Source organism: Dendropsophus ebraccatus, chromosome 11 (assembly GCF_027789765.1).
Source record: "Dendropsophus ebraccatus isolate aDenEbr1 chromosome 11, aDenEbr1.pat, whole genome shotgun sequence".
Classification (NCBI taxonomy): domain Eukaryota; kingdom Metazoa; phylum Chordata; class Amphibia; order Anura; family Hylidae; genus Dendropsophus; species Dendropsophus ebraccatus.
Genome location: NC_091464.1, coordinates 299,734 through 313,920, shown reverse-complemented (window position 1 = coordinate 313,920; position 14,187 = coordinate 299,734). Strand labels below are relative to the sequence as shown.

At 58.3% G+C, this 14,187-nt stretch overlaps 1 protein-coding gene across 3 annotated transcripts in view; it reads left to right on the top strand.

The window, feature by feature from the left end:
- The window catches only part of DCAF6 (DDB1 and CUL4 associated factor 6), a 413,552-nt gene that overhangs the window by 321,366 nt on the left and 77,999 nt on the right, over positions 1-14,187 (top strand). The window lies entirely within an intron of this gene.

Below are 14,187 nucleotides of genomic sequence, written 5' to 3'. Positions count from 1 at the left end.
GGCTGTGGGTTTCCTCCTTAGTTGTCCTGGCTGTGGGTCTCCTCCTTAGTTGTCCCGGCTGGGGGTTTCCTTCTTAGTTGTTCCGGCTGTGTGTTTCCTCCTTAGTTGTCCCGGCTCTGGGTTTCCTCCTTAGTTGTCCCGGCTGGGGGTTTCCTCCTTAGTTGTCCCGGCTCTGGGTTTCCTCCTTAGTTGTCCCGGCTGGGGGTTTCCTCCTTAGTTGTCCCGGCTGGGGGTTTCCTCCTTAGTTGTCCCGGCTGTGGGTTTCCCCCTTAGTTGTCCCGGCTGGGGGATTCCTCCTTAGTTGTCCCGGCTGGTGGTTTCCTCCTTAGTTGTTCCGGCTCTGGGTTTCCTCCTTAGTTGTCCCGGCTGGGGGTCTCCTCCTTAGTTGTCCCGGCTGGGGGTCTCCTCCTTAGTTGTCCCGGCTGGGGGTCTCCTCCTTAGTTGTCCCGGCTTGGGGTTTCCTCCTTAGTTGGCCCGGCTGTGGGTCTCCTCCTTAGTTGTCCTGGCTGGGGGTCTCCTCCTTAGTTGTCCCGGCTGTGGGTTTCCTCCTTAGTTGTCCCGGCCGTGTGTTTCCCCCTTAGTTGTCCCGGCTCTGGGTTTCCCCCTTAGTTGTCCCGGCTGTGTGTCTCCTCCTTAGTTGTCCCGGCTGTGTGTTTCCTCCTTAGTTGTCCCGGCTGTGTGTTTCCTCCTTAGTTGTCCCGGCTGTGTGTCTCCTCCTTAGTTGTCCCGGCTGTGTGTTTCCTCCTTAGTTGTCCCGGCTGTGTGTTTCCTCCTTAGTTGTCCCGGCTCTGGGTTTCCTCCTTAGTTGTCCCGGCTGGGGGTTTCCTCCTTAGTTGTCCCGGCTCTGGGTTTCCTCCTTAGTTGTCCCGGCTGGGGGTCTCCTCCTTAGTTGTCCCGGCTGTGTGTCTCCTCCTTAGTTGTCCCAGCTGTGTGTCTCCTCCTTAGTTGTCCCGGCTGTGTGTCTCCTCCTTAGTTGTCCCGGCTGGGGGTCTCCTCCTTAGTTGTCCCGGCTGTGGGTCTCCTCCTTAGTTGTCCCGGCTGGGGGTTTCCTCCTTAGTTGTCCCGGCTGTGGGTTTCCTCCTTAGTTGTCCCGGCTGGGGGTCTCCTCCTTAGTTGTCCCGGCTCTGGGTTTCCTCCTTAGTTGTCCCGGCTGGGGGTTTCCTCCTTAGTTGTCCCGGCTGTGGGTTTCCTCTTTAGTTGTCCCGGCTGTTGGTTTCCTCCTTAGTTGTCCCGGCTGGGGGTCTCCTCCTTAGTTGTCCCGGCTGTGGGTTTCCTCTTTAGTTGTCCCGGCTCTAGGTTTCCTCTTTAGTTGTCCCGGCTGTTGGTTTCCGGTCATTTCTGCAAGACCCAGCCACCACCCATCCTCACTGCTCCTACTGAGGGAAGGAGGTTGTTGTATCTGGTGATACATGGCTCCTCCATCCTCTCTTCTATATACTGCATTCGTCCCCTTTGCAGAAAAGCCCCAGTGTACAGTTTTTCCTCCACCCCTCGTACCTCACGGTTATGATTGTGTTCTTTGGGGCTGAATATACGTAACACCTCACAAATACCAGTGGTGCTGCTAAGCCATCCGCCACAGTCCAGGCAAGGAGCGTCTTAAACAACCATGCCAGGTGCCACCTCTGTGCCACAGAAAATAAGAAATAGTCTAAGCACTATCAATCTGAACCCCAGACACGGCAGTACAGTGTGCGTTCAAGACTAAACCCTTGAGTACAATACATCTATGCGGACTCACTACAGAAAGGGACGTAAGGTTGGCAAACGCAAGGTTGAGCCTGAACCACCCTCAGATTGTAACCCTCCTGTTACTCCCCCCAAATCTCCAGTCCCACACAATGGGAAAGATTTCCAACAACGGCAGAATTCTGACCATGGTTCGCTCATCCCGCTCCTCCATCCTCTGCACAGAGCTGCAGCACCCCTGCTCACCCCGCTCCTCCATCCTCTGCACAGAGCTGCAGCACCCCTGCTCACCCCGCTCCTCCATCCTCTGCACAGAGATGCAGCGCCCCTGCTCACCCCGCTCCTCCATCCACTGCACAGAGCTGCAGCACCCCTGCTCATCCAGCTCCTCCATCCTCTGCACAGAGCTGCAGCGCCCCTGCTCATCCCGCTCCTCCATCCTCTGCACAGAGCTGCAGCGCCCCTGCTCACCCCGCTCCTCCATCCTCTGCACAGAGATGCAGCGCCCCTGCTCACCCCGCTCCTCCATCCTCTGCACAGAGCTGCAGCGCCCCTGCTCACCCCGCTCCACCATCCTCTGCACAGAGCTGCAGCACCCCTGCTCATTCCGCTCCTCCATCCTCTGCACAGAGCTGCAGCACCCCTGCTCATTCCGCTCCTCCATCCTCTGCACAAAGCTGCAGCGCCCCTGCTCATCCCGCTCCTCCATCCTCTGCACAGAGATGCAGCGCCCCTGCTCACCCCGCTCCTCCATCCTCTGCACAGAGCTGCAGCACCCCTGCTCACCCTGCTCCTCCATCCTCTGCACAGAGCTGCAGCGCCCCTGCTCACCCCGCTCCTCCATCCTCTGCACAGAGCTGCAGCGCCCCTGCTCACCCTGCTCCTCCATCCTCTGCACAGAGCTGCAGCGCCCCTGCTCATCCCGCTCCTCCATCCTCTGCACAGAGCTGCAGCGCCCCTGCTCACCCCGCTCCTCTGCACAGAGCTGCAGCACCCCTGCTCACCCCGCTCCTCCATCCTCTGCACAGAGCTGCAGCGCCCCTGCTCATCCCGCTCCTCCATCCTCTGCACAGAGCTGCAGCGCCCCTGCTCACCCAGCTCCTCCATCCACTGCACAGAGCTGCAGCACCCCTGCTCACCCTGCTCCTCCATCCACTGCACAGAGCTGCAGCGCCCCTGCTCATTCCGCTCCTCCATCCTCTGCACAGAGCTGCAGCGCCCCTGCTCACCCCGCTCCTCCATCCTCTGCACAGAGCTGCAGCGCCCCCTGCTCACCCCGCTCCTCCATCCTCTGCACAGAGCTGCAGCGCCCCTGCTCATTCCGCTCCTCCATCCTCTGCACAGAGCTGCAGCGCCCCTGCTCACCCCGCTCCTCCATCCTCTGCACAGAGCTGCAGCACCCCTACTCACCCCGCTCCTCCATCCTCTGCACAGAGCTGCAGCGACCCTACTCACCCCGCTCCTCCATCCTCTGCACAGAGCTGCAGCGACCCTACTCACCCCGCTCCTTCATCCTCTGCACAGAGCTGCAGTGCCCCTGCTCACCCCGCTCCTCCATCCTCTGCACAGAGCTGCAGCGCCCCTGCTCACCCCGCTCCTCCATCCTCTGCACAGAGCTGCAGCGCCCTGCTCATTCCGCTCCTCCATCCTCTGCACAGAGCTGCAGCGCCCCTGCTCACCCCGCTCCTCCATCCTCTGCACAGAGCTGCAGCGCCCCTACTCACCCCGCTCCTCCATCCTCTGCACAGAGCTGCAGCGACCCTACTCACCCCGCTCCTCCATCCTCTGCACAGAGCTGCAGCGACCCTACTCACCCCGCTCCTCCATCCTCTGCACAGAGCTGCAGCACCCCTACTCACCCCGCTCCTCCATCCTCTGCACAGAGCTGCAGCGCCCCTGCTCATCCCGCTCCTTCATCCTCTGCACAGAGCTGCAGCACCCCTACTCACCCCGCTCCTCCATCCTCTGCACAGAGCTGCAGCGCCCCTGCTCACCCCGCTCCTCCATCCATTGCACAGAGCTGCAGCACCCCTGCTCATCCCGCTCCACCATCCTCTGCACAGAGCTGCAGCACCCCTGCTCATTCCGCTCCTCCATCCTCTGCACAGAGCTGCAGCACCCCTGCTCATTCCGCTCCTCCATCCTCTGCACAAAGCTGCAGCGCCCCTGCTCATCCCGCTCCTCCATCCTCTGCACAGAGATGCAGCGCCCCTGCTCACCCCGCTCCTCCATCCTCTGCACAGAGCTGCAGCACCCCTGCTCACCCTGCTCCTCCATCCTCTGCACAGAGCTGCAGCGCCCCTGCTCATCCCGCTCCTCCATCCTCTGCACAGAGCTGCAGCGCCCCTGCTCACCCCGCTCCTCTGCACAGAGCTGCAGCACCCCTGCTCACCCCGCTCCTCCATCCTCTGCACAGAGCTGCAGCGCCCCTGCTCATCCCGCTCCTCCATCCTCTGCACAGAGCTGCAGCGCCCCTGCTCACCCCGCTCCTCCATCCACTGCACAGAGCTGCAGCACCCCTGCTCACCCTGCTCCTCCATCCACTGCACAGAGCTGCAGCGCCCCTGCTCATTCCGCTCCTCCATCCTCTGCACAGAGCTGCAGCGCCCCTGCTCACCCCGCTCCTCCATCCTCTGCACAGAGCTGCAGCGCCCCTGCTCACCCCGCTCCTCCATCCTCTGCACAGAGCTGCAGCGCCCCTGCTCATTCCGCTCCTCCATCCTCTGCACAGAGCTGCAGCGCCCCTGCTCACCCCGCTCCTCCATCCTCTGCACAGAGCTGCAGCGCCCCTACTCACCCCGCTCCTCTATCCTCTGCACAGAGCTGCAGCGACCCTACTCACCCCGCTCCTCCATCCTCTGCACAGAGCTGCAGCGACCCTACTCACCCCGCTCCTTCATCCTCTGCACAGAGCTGCAGTGCCCCTGCTCACCCCGCTCCTCCATCCTCTGCACAGAGCTGCAGCGCCCCTGCTCACCCCGCTCCTCCATCCTCTGCACAGAGCTGCAGCGCCCCTGCTCATTCCGCTCCTCCATCCTCTGCACAGAGCTGCAGCGCCCCTGCTCACCCCGCTCCTCCATCCTCTGCACAGAGCTGCAGCGCCCCTACTCACCCCGCTCCTCCATCCTCTGCACAGAGCTGCAGCGACCCTACTCACCCCGCTCCTCCATCCTCTGCACAGAGCTGCAGCGACCCTACTCACCCCGCTCCTCCATCCTCTGCACAGAGCTGCAGCACCCCTGCTCATCCCGCTCCTTCATCCTCTGCACAGAGCTGCAGCACCCCTACTCACCCCGCTCCTCCATCCTCTGCACAGAGCTGCAGCGCCCCTGCTCACCCCGCTCCTCCATCCATTGCACAGAGCTGCAGCACCCCTGCTCATCCCGCTCCTCCATCCTCTGCACAGAGCTGCAGCGCCCCTGCTCATCCCTCTCCTCCATCCTCTGCACAGAGCTGCAGCGCCCCTGCTCACCCCGCTCCTCCATCCTCTGCACAGAGCTGCAGCACCCCTGCTCATCCCGCTCCTCCATCCTCTGCACAGAGCTGCAGCACCCCTGCTCACCCCGCTCCTCCATCCTCTGCACAGAGATGCAGCGCCCCTGCTCACCCCGCTCCTCCATCCACTGCACAGAGCTGCAGCGCCCCTGCTCATCCCGCTCCTCCATCCTCTGCACAGAGCTGCAGCGCCCCTGCTCACCCTGCTCCTCCATCCTCTGCACAGAGCTGCAGCGCCCCTGCTCATCCCGCTCCTCCATCCTCTGCACAGAGCTGCAGCGCCCCTGCTCATCCCGCTCCTCCATCCTCTGCACAGAGCTGCAGCGCCCCTGCTCATCCCGCTCCTCCATCCTCTGCACAGAGCTGCAGCACCCCTGCTCATTCCGCTCCTCCATCCTCTGCACAGAGCTGCAGCGCCCCTGCTCATCCCGCTCCTCCATCCTCTGCACAGAGCTGCAGCACCCCTACTCACCCCGCTCCTCCATCCTCTGCACAGAGCTGCAGCGCCCCTGCTCACCCCGCTCCTCCATCCTCTGCACAGAGCTGCAGCGCCCCTGCTCACCCCGCTCCTCTGCACAGAGCTGCAGCACCCCTGCTCACCCCGCTCCTCCATCCTCTGCACAGAGCTGCAGCGCCCCTGCTCACCCTGCTCCTCCATCCACTGCACAGAGCTGCAGCGCCCCTGCTCACCCCGCTCCTCCATCCTCTGCACAGAGCTGCAGCGCCCCTGCTCATTCCGCTCCTCCATCCTCTGCACAGAGCTGCAGCGCCCCTGCTCACCCCGCTCCTCCATCCTCTGCACAGAGCTGCAGCGCCCCTGCTCACCCCGCTCCTCCATCCTCTGCACAGAGCTGCAGCGCCCCTGCTCATTCTGCTCCTCCATCCTCTGCACAGAGCTGCAGCGCCCCTGCTCACCCCGCTCCTCCATCCTCTGCACAGAGCTGCAGCGCCCCTACTCACCCCGCTCCTCCATCCTCTGCACAGAGCTGCAGCGCCCCTACTCACCCCGCTCCTCCATCCTCTGCACAAAGCTGCAGCACCCCTGCTCATCCCGCTCCTTCATCCTCTGCACAGAGCTGCAGCACCCCTACTCACCCCGCTCCTCCATCCTCTGCACAGAGCTGCAGCGCCCCTGCTCACCCCGCTCCTCCATCCATTGCACAGAGCTGCAGCACCCCTGCTCATCCCGCTCCTTCATCCTCTGCACAGAGCTGCAGCACCCCTGCTCACCCCGCTCCTCCATCCTCTGCACAGAGATGCAGTGCCCCTGCTCACCCCGCTCCATCCACTGCATAGAGCTGCAGCGCCCCTGCTCACCCTGCTCCTCCATCCTCTGCACAGAGCTGCAGTGCCCCTGCTCACCCCGGTCCTCCATCCTCTGCACAGAGCTGCAGCGCCCCTGCTCACCCCGCTCCTCTGCACAGAGCTGCAGCACCCCTACTCACCCCGCTCCTCCATCCTCTGCACAGAGCTGCAGCGCCCCTGCTCACCCTGCTCCTCCATCCACTGCACAGAGCTGCAGCAACCCTACTCACCCCGCTCCTCCATCCTCTGCACAGAGCTGCAGCGCCCCTGCTCATTCCGCTCCTCCATCCTCTGCACAGAGCTGCAGCGCCCCTGCTCACCCCGCTCCTCCATCCTCTGCACAGAGTTGCAGCGCCCCTGCTCACCCCGCTCCTCCATCCTCTGCACAGAGCTGCAGCGCCCCTGCTCACCCCGCTCCTCCATCCTCTGCACAGAGCTGCAGCGCCCCTGCTCACCCCGCTCCTTCATCCTCTGCACAGAGCTGCAGCGCCCCTACTCACCCCGCTCCTCCATCCTCTGCACAGAGCTGCAGCGCCCCTCCTCATCCCGCTCCTCCATCCTCTGCACAGAGCTGCAGCGCCCCTGCTCACCCCGCTCCTCCATCCTCTGCACAGAGCTGCAGCGCCCCTGCTCACCCCGCTCCTCCATCCATTGCACAGAGCTGCAGCGCCCCTGCTCACCCCGCTCCTCCATCCTCTGCACAGAGCTGCAGCGCCCCTGCTCACCCCGCTCCTCCATCCTCTGCACAGAGCTGCAGCGCCCCTGCTCACCCCGCTCCTCCATCCTCTGCACAGAGCTGCAGCACCCCTGCTCACCCCGCTCCTCCATCCTCTGCACAGAGCTGCAGCGCCCCTGCTCACCCCGCTCCTCCATCCTCTGCACAGAGCTGCAGCGCCCCTGCTCACCCTGCTCCTCCATCCTCTGCACAGAGCTGCAGCGCCCCTGCTCACCCCGGTCCTCCATCCTCTGCACAGAGCTGCAGCGCCCCTGCTCACCCTGCTCCTCCATCCTCTGCACAGAGCTGCAGCGCCCCTGCTCACCCCGGTCCTCCATCCTCTGCACAGAGCTGCAGCGCCCCTGCTCACCCCGCTCCTCTGCACAGAGCTGCAGCACCCCTACTCACCCCGCTCCTCCATCCTCTGCACAGAGCTGCAGCGCCCCTGCTCACCCTGCTCCTCCATCCACTGCACAGAGCTGCAGCACCCCTACTCACCCCGCTCCTCCATCCTCTGCACAGAGCTGCAGCGCCCCTGCTCATTCCGCTCCTCCATCCTCTGCACAGAGCTGCAGCGCCCCTGCTCACCCCGCTCCTCCATCCTCTGCACAGAGTTGCAGCGCCCCTGCTCACCCCGCTCCTCCATCCTCTGCACAGAGCTGCAGCACCCCTGCTCACCCCGCTCCTCCATCCTCTGCACAGAGCTGCAGCGCCCCTGCTCACCCCGCTCCATCCACTGCACAGAGCTGCAGCGCCCCTGCTCACCCTGCTCCTCCATCCTCTGCACAGAGCTGCAGCGCCCCTGCTCACCCCGGTCCTCCATCCTCTGCACAGAGCTGCAGCGCCCCTGCTCACCCCGCTCCTCTGCACAGAGCTGCAGCACCCCTACTCACCCCGCTCCTCCATCCTCTGCACAGAGCTGCAGCGCCCCTGCTCACCCTGCTCCTCCATCCACTGCACAGAGCTGCAGCACCCCTGCTCACCCCGCTCCTCCATCCTCTGCACAGAGCTGCAGCGCCCCTGCTCACCCCGCTCCTCCATCCTCTGCACAGAGCTGCAGCGCCCCTGCTCACCCCGCTCCTCCATCCTCTGCACAGAGCTGCAGCGCCCCTGCTCACCCCGCTCCTCCATCCTCTGCACAGAGTTGCAGCGCCCCTGCTCACCCCGCTCCTCCATCCTCTGCACAGAGCTGCAGCGCCCCTGCTCACCCCGCTCCTCCATCCTCTGCACAGAGCTGCAGCGCCCCTGCTCACCCCGCTCCTTCATCCTCTGCACAGAGCTGCAGCGCCCCTACTCACCCCGCTCCTCCATCCTCTGCACAGAGCTGCAGCGCCCCTGCTCATCCCGCTCCTCCATCCTCTGCACAGAGCTGCAGCGCCCCTGCTCACCCCGCTCCTCCATCCTCTGCACAGAGCTGCAGCGCCCCTGCTCACCCCGCTCCTCCATCCATTGCACAGAGCTGCAGCGCCCCTGCTCACCCCGCTCCTCCATCCTCTGCACAGAGCTGCAGCGCCCCTGCTCACCCCGCTCCTCCATCCTCTGCACAGAGCTGCAGCACCCCTGCTCACCCCGCTCCTTCATCCTCTGCACAGAGCTGCAGCGCCCCTGCTCACCCCGCTCCTCCATCCTCTGCACAGAGCTGCAGCGCCCCTGCTCACCCCGCTCCTCCATCCTCTGCACAGAGCTGCAGCGCCCCTGCTCATCCCTCTCCTCCATCCTCTCCACAGAGCTGCAGCGCCCCTGCTCACCCCGCTCCTCCATCCTCTGCACAGAGCTGCAGCGCCCCTGCTCACCCTGCTCCTCCATCCTCTGCACAGAGCTGCAGCGCCCCTACTCACCCTGCTCCTCCATCCTCTGCACAGAGCTGCAGCGCCCCTGCTCATCCCGCTCCTTCATCCTCTGCACAGAGCTGCAGCGCCCCTGCTCACCCCGCTCCTCCATCCTCTGCACAGAGCTGCAGCGCCCCTGCTCATTCCGCTCCTCCATCCTCTGGACAGAGCTGCAGCGCCCCTGCTCATCCCGCTCCTCCATCCTCTGCACAGAGCTGCAGCGCCCCTGCTCACCCTGCTCTTCCATCCTCTGCACAGAGCTGCAGCGCCCCTGCTCACCCCGCTCCTCCATCCTCTGCACAGAGCTGCAGCGCCCCTGCTCACCCCGCTCCTTCATCCTCTGCACAGAGCTGCAGCGCCCCTGCAGGTTTGTCCCAAAGCTGGGACTGCTAGAGGTGTCAGGGAATTAATCCAACCAACAGACCTGAAAGGAAAACCCACCAAACCACCTGATCCTCTTGGAATTCTGCTGACAATCTCATGTATGGATGGGCGGTCTGCTTTATTTTGGCAGAATTGCTTGTAATCTAGTGGAGCAATACCACCGTTAACCCTGTTCACCTTCCCTATGAAGTTAAAGTAGCAAAAGAGTCCAGAGCCGTGTTCGAACCCGTTCTCATCCACCACACTGGCCAACATGGCGGAGGCCGGCAGTGGGAGAAGAGAAAATATCTCCTTGGATTCCCTTTTCCAAAAATGCGCCTAATTTGCTTCTTCAGATGGTCTCCCAGCGGTCCCTCACAACAAACACAAACCTCCCCCTCCCCAGGTCCTACCACCCACCCATTCTGAGCAGCTAGCTCCAGTACCTGCAGCAGAAGTTAGAGAGAGAGAGGTAGAGAGATGATAATATAAGAGAGTTCGTTATAGTAGAGATTTGGGTATAGTTGAGTGTTTGTTGGTTGTAGTACAGAGTTGGCTACAGTGGAGTAGAGATGAGTGAGTAGTGAAATATTCCACTTTCGAGAATTCGAATCAGATAGAATATTCGATACCATTATAGTCTATAGGAAAAAAATTTGCGGCACTTGGAAATCAACTTTCGACTACTTGAAACCTCCCTAAAAGGCACTGGGACATTGGAGGGAGCATGCCTGGGTGCACCCAAGACCCCAAAATCGCAGTATAATCCCACTCTCCGCAGTTGCGAAGGAAAAATATTTGTGAATGCTTTACGAACGTTTATGGCAATGTTCACACATTTCGTTCGTATTTCTTGCGCTGCATTACATACATGATCCCAATGTGCATCTGTAGAACGTCATGTTGTTTGCGCGTATCACGCATCATGCTGTACGAACGTTACTGGAACAGTATGTATGACGTGCCTTTCTCTGGGCTACTGGAACAGTATGTATGACGTGCCTTTCTCTGGGCTACTGGAACAGTATGTATAATGTGCCCTTAGTGGGCTACAGGAACAGTATATATCAGGTGCCCTTACTGGGCTACAGGAACAGTATGTATAACGTGCCCTTACTGGGATACTGGAACAGTATATATCAGGTGCCCTTAGTGGGCTACAGGAACAGTGTATATCAGGTGCCCTTAGTGGCCTACTGGAACCGTATATATCAGGGGCCCTTAGTGGGCTAAAGCAGGGACACTATAAGTCCCTTGTACACACAGGGTCCTGGGATGAATACACCTGCTGCTGCTGCTGTTATATCATCTATGTCTTAGCACTGAGAAGCTTTGGATGCAGAGATGAATTTTTCGCTGGATCTTCGCCCTGAAAAGGACTTTTCCTGCTCCAAGATCTCTCCCTGACTAGGTGGAAAGTGCATCTGCGGTCGAGAGGTGGGAGCCAAGTATTTAAGATTCGAGGTCATGTGGTTCAGCCATCCAATGAGGGTAGACGCCGTTTTGGCGCTGCGTGTGTACTCCCAGGGTCCCTCACGGCCTCCCTGCATGGTGATTGGATTAAAAAAAGCGCCAACTGTGATGGGAAGGCTTTCCAATGTTTCTCACGTATTCGTCACACTCGATTGAATTCGAATCTTTCGAATACCGCAATATTCCATTGAATAGTATTGGCTCATCTCTAGAGTGAAGTTGGTTGGTTGTAGTAGAGAGTTGGTTGTAGTAGAGTGTTGGTTACAGTGGAGAGTTGGTTGGTTGTAGTAGAGTGTTGGTTACAATGAAGAGTTGGTTGGTTGTAGTAGAGAGTTGGTTACAATGGAGAGTTGGTTGGTTGTAGTAGAGAGTTGGTTACAATGGAGAGTTGGTTGGTTGTAGTAGAGAGTTGGTTACAATGGAGAGTTGGTTGGTTGTAGTAGAGAGTTGGTTACAATGGAGAGTTGGTTGGTTGTAGTAGAGAGTTGGTTACAATGGAGAGTTGGTTGGTTGTAGTAGAGAGTTGGTTACAATGGAGAGTTGGTTGGTTGTAGTAGAGAGTTGGTTACAATGGAGAGTTGGTTGGTTGTAGTAGAAAGTTGGTTACAATGGAGAGTTGGTTGGTTGTAGTAGAGAGTTGGTTACAATGGAGAGTTGGTTTGTTGTAGTAGAGAGTTGGTTACAATGGAGAGTTGGTTGGTTGTAGTAGAGAGTTGGTTATAGTAGAGTGTTGGTTGTAGTAGAGAGTTGGTTATAGTAGAGAGTTGGTTACAATGGAGAGTTGGTTGGTTGTAGTAGAGAGTTGGTTACAATGGAGAGTTGGTTGGTTGTAGTAGAGAGTTGGTTACAATGGAGAGTTGGTTGGTTGTAGTAGAGAGTTGGTTACAATGGAGAGTTGGTTACAATGGAGAGTTGGTTGGTTGTAGTAGAGAGTTGGTTACAATGGAGAGTTGGTTGGTTGTAGTAGAGAGTTGGTTATAGTAGAGTGTTGGTTGTAGTAGAGAGTTGGTTACAATGGAGAGTTGGTTGGTTGTAGTAGAGAGTTGGTTACAATGGAGAGTTGGTTGGTTGTAGTAGAGAGTTGGTTATAGTAGAGTGTTGGTTGTAGTAGAGAGTTGGTTACAATGGAGAGTTGGTTGGTTGTAGTAGAGAGTTGGTTACAATGGAGAGTTGGTTACAATGGAGAGTTGGTTGGTTGTAGTAGAGAGTTGGTTACAATGGAGAGTTGGTTGGTTGTAGTAGAGAGTTGGTTATAGTAGAGTGTTGGTTGTAGTAGAGAGTTGGTTATAGTAGAGTGTTGGTTGTAGTAGAGAGTTGGTTACAATGGAGAGTTGGTTGGTTGTAGTAGAGAGTTGGTTATAGTAGAGTGTTGGTTGTAGTAGAGAGTTGGTTACAATGGAGAGTTGGTTGGTTGTAGTAGAGAGTTGGTTATAGTAGAGTGTTGGTTGTAGTAGAGAGTTGGTTATAGTAGAGTGTTGGTTGTAGTAGAGAGTTGGTTACAATGGAGAGTTGGTTGGTTGTAGTAGAGAGTTGGTTATAGTAGAGTTTTGGTTATAGTAGAGTGTTGGTTGTAGTAGAGAGTTGGTTACAATGGAGAGTTGGTTACAGTGGAGAGTCGGTACAGCTGAGAGATATGAATAGTCCTATTGGCTCCTGCAGGTGTTTGGGATGACCCTTGTATAAGTTACTGATGTGCAGAACATTTGGGGCTTTTCTGCTCCCGTAGGTTTTTCCCCTGTACTTTTATTCTCAGTGATGTTAGATCGGCGGCCTCAGAATTGACTAAGATTTGTAGTTGAGCATTGTGGATAAGAGACGTCCTCAGCAAGGTCAGGCAGGTCTGTTCAGAGAGGTTGGTCATCTCCGGGAGCTCTACAGCCTACAATCAGCTCGGTCACACTAGGGAATCATGGGAAAATATCTCATATTCCTCCATCTTTCCTGCTAGAAATGGCGTCAAGGAAGAAACGACTGTCACTAATCTATGACCTGCTGGGAGGGCTACAAAGGGACAATAGAAGCAGCTGGGCCAGACCGGAGAGGATTGTCACCGGTGCTATGGGGATACAGGATGGGTATATAGCGAGAGCCCACCGGTGCTATGGGGATACAGGATGGGTATATAGAGAGAGCCCACCGGTGCTATGGGGATACAGGATGGGTATATAGAGGGAGTCCACCGGTGCTATGGGAATACAGGATGGGTATATAGAGGGAGTCCACCGGTGCTATGGGAATACAGGATGGGTATATAGAGGGAGCCCACCGGTGCTATGGGGATACAGGATGGGTATATAGAGGGAGCCCACCGGTGCTATGGGGATACAGGATGGGTATATAGAGGGAGCCCACCGGTGCTATGGGGATACAGGATGGGTATATAGAGGGAGCCCACCGGTGCTATGGGGATACAGGATGGGTATATAGAGGGAGTCCACCGGTGCTATGGGGATACAGGATGGGTATATAGAGGGAGCCCACCGGTGCCATGGGGATACAGGATGGGTATATAGAGAGAGCCCACCGGTGCCATGGGGATACAGGATGGGTATATAGAGAGAGTCCACCGGTGCTATGGGGATACAGGATGGGTATATAGAGAGAGCCCACCGGTGCTATGGGGATACAGGATGGGTATATAGAGAGAGCCCACCGGTGCTATGGGGATACAGGATGGGTATATAGAGGGAGCCCACCGGTGCTATGGGGATACAGGATGGGTATATAGAGGGAGCCCACCGGTGCTATGGGGATACAGGATGGGTATATAGAGAGAGCCCACCGGTGCTATGGGGATACAGGATGGGTATATAGAGGGAGCCCACCGGTGCTATGGGGATACAGGATGGGTATATAGAGGGAGCCCACCGGTGCTATGGGGATACAGGATGGGTATATAGAGAGAGTCCACCGGTGCTATGGGGATACAGGATGGGTATATAGAGAGAGCCCACCGGTGCTATGGGGATACAGGATGGGTATATAGAGGGAGCCCACCGGTGCTATGGGGATACAGGATGGGTATATAGAGGGAGCCCACCGGTGCTATGGGGATACAGGATGGGTATATAGAGAGAGCCCACCGGTGCTATGGGGATACAGTATGGGTACTACACAGCACAGATACTACACTACACAGCACAGATACTACACTACACAGCACAGATACTACACTACACAGCACAGATACTACACTACACAGCACAGATACTACACTACACAGCACAGCACTCTCTACATTCTGGAACTCCATGGAAGTCTCTGGAGGTCTCTGGAGGTCTCTGGAAGAATACTGATGATAAAATACATTTCAGTTGT